We start from the raw sequence: 2,865 nt of genomic DNA on the forward strand, positions 1-2,865 counted from the left end.
TATATATATATATGTATATGTATGTATGTATGTATGTATGTATATACATACATGTGTGTGTGCATGTGTGTATGTGTGTCTTTGTGTTTGTCCCCCCACCAACACTTGACAATCGGTGTGTTTATGCTCCCCACCCCGTATGTTAGCGGTTCGGCAAAGAGACTGAGAGAAGATGTGCCAGGCTTTAAAAAATGTATTGTGGTAGATTCGTTCGATTAAAAACTCTTCAAGGCGGTGCTCCAGCTTGGCCACAGTCAATGACTGAAACAATTAGAAGATAAAAGATATGTCGTGGTCATTTGCAAGGGCAGCAAGGCAGATTTCATCTTCGCGAAGTGCATCTAGAGAAGGTCAGTATAACAAAGGAACCTACTTCTCTCCAAGCTCTACAAACGGAATGAGTCGAACTCAAAATTGCAGACTAATGAAACACTCATCAACTTGACAGTGCTGCACTGCTGCCAACAACGACGATTTTTTGTTGCTATTGCTTTTAATTTGTAAAGATAGAGGACTGGAAGAGCAGCTCCTATGATCCTTTTCACTGCCTTCGATATCAATTGTGGGGAAGGAGAAAGTTATCCGAAGACCAGAAACCTAATATGATTGCTAATATCAAAGTAGATCTTCGCTAAAGTCATCCAGTGCCTAGTGGTGGTCAGATTTGACCTTACAATTGATGCTCCCCACCCCCAGACAAGCTGAATTTCGGTGTCTTTACAAGCACAATCAATTTTTAGTAGTCAGAAGGTGGCGAGCTGGCAGAATCCTAAGCACGCCGGAAAAAATGCTTAGCAGTATTTCGTCGGTCTTTACGTTCTGGGTTCAAATGCCGCCGGGGTCGACTTTGCCTTTCATCCTTTCATCCTTGCATTTCATCCTTTTGGGGGGTCGATAAAATAAGTACCAGTTTCGCACTGGGGTCGATTACATCGACCAGTTCCCTGCCTCCATGCTTGCTGGCCTTGTGCCAAAATTTGAAACTAATATTTACAAAGACGGAAAACTATAAATATAGGAATAAAGTGTTCGAGAGAATAATTGAAACGCAGCATCAAAGCTTGGAATGCTTTCATTAATATAACTAAGAGAGCGAGAGAGAGAGAATGAGGAGGGAGGAAGGGAGGGAGAGTATCTGAATTATTGGCAATGATCTTGACACATTTTTATTACAAACAGAGCGGGGATGAATGGACGGCAGAAAGTTCAAACAGTGCTGTTAATCTTCTGCAGATGCAATGAATTTTCTCCTAATAAATTCAAGAATGAACACAAAAGAATAGATGTTGAAAAACATATATATCATCTTTATAAAACATTTTCCTTGACTGTAAATTACTTTGTTTGCAGTTTACTTTCTATTATATATAAATATGTATATAACACACACACACACACACACACACACGAGGTGGTGCTGAAAAGTTCCTGGCTTTAATGGTGTTACGAAAGGCCTAGTTGAAGGTTCAACCTTCCGAGTTCTTTTACATGGCTTACAAAAACTGAAGGATCGCTGCAATAAGTGTGTGAATCTGAGAGAGAAATATGTTGAATAAAATCATAATTAACGGATCCTCTGGGAACTTTTCAGGTCAATTCATTCGATTAAAAAAAAAGAAATCTTCAAGACAGTGCCCCAGCATGGCCTCAGTCTAATGACTTAATCAAGTAAAAGATATACGAGAGTGAGTCAAAATGTAATGCGATCTTTATTTGCATTACCTTCCAAATCTCCAATGTAAGTCAAAGAGCAACGAAAAATAAAAATTGCATTATTTTCTGACTCCGCCCTCCTACAAAACTAGTTTTCTTTTGACAGAATTCCGAAAGAATTTAATGCAGTTCCATACCTGGAAAATTCCAAACATATGACGTGGCCTTCCAAGCCTGTGGTAACTAGAATGATTGCCTGAGTTGTTGGTCCCTTTCGCTGACCGCGGGAGCCGTGTGAAACCAATAGATGATTAAATTGATCACCTAAGGACAGGAACTCTCCTACTGTCGGGCTTCCATTCAGTTTCTGTTTATCAAATTTGTTTCACTGGTTATTGAGCAACTTGACAATGTCGTAGAAAATACTTGCCCAAGGTGCTACGCAATAGGATACCAGAAACCGATGCGAAGTAAACTTCTTAATACAACTTTTCATGCTTACACCCGTGCCGCTGTCCCTACCCTGTGGATTATATGTAAGCCAGATGGACTAAACCATTTTAACAAGACTAGTATCTCGACTTGTGTCATCTTCAAGTACTCATTGGGCCTGTGGGACCTCCTCATCGAAATGTGATGAAGTTATATTATTCATGAGTCCTGAGCCAATAAGAGAAAGGCTCAACAAGTAAATCTGTCCAGTGCTCTAAAGAGGACCTCTCGAACACGTGTAAGATCTTTAACCCTCCTGAATTCTGAAAGCAACCATCTGTGTCGGAGCTGAAAGCTTTTTAGAGCAAGCAAATTTTTCTAGAGGACCAATGTCAAGCAACATCCACGGCCACCAACTTTAAGATGGGCAATGACATGAATCATACGACACCGTATTGGTGACGGAAATTGGATTATGAACGCCCAACTCTTGGTTTCTAGTCCGGGATTACTCTTACTCTAATTACTTGATTTTTTCCTTAGTTACATTAGGGAGTGCTTTGTGGGAATATTAAATCGATCTCATCACTTAACAGATGAAAGTGGCAAAAAATAACTTCGGTAAATTTTGAACGTTGAACGCAAAGGTCTGTAAACATACTCCTCTCCTCCTCCGCACCACCACCACCACCACCACCATCTCTGCCGCCACCACCATCATTGTCATCGTCATCATCGTCATCGTCATCATCGTCATCATCATCACCACCACCATCATCC

General features: G+C 40.6%; 1 protein-coding gene across 1 annotated transcript in view; it reads right to left on the reverse strand.

Annotated features, from left to right (window-relative positions):
- LOC106879755 (uncharacterized) overlaps nucleotides 1-2,865 on the reverse strand; it is a 68,177-nt gene that overhangs the window by 58,850 nt on the left and 6,462 nt on the right. The window lies entirely within an intron of this gene.

This window comes from Octopus bimaculoides, chromosome 10 (genome assembly GCF_001194135.2).
Source record: "Octopus bimaculoides isolate UCB-OBI-ISO-001 chromosome 10, ASM119413v2, whole genome shotgun sequence".
In the NCBI taxonomy this organism is placed as follows: Eukaryota; Metazoa; Mollusca; class Cephalopoda; order Octopoda; family Octopodidae; genus Octopus; species Octopus bimaculoides.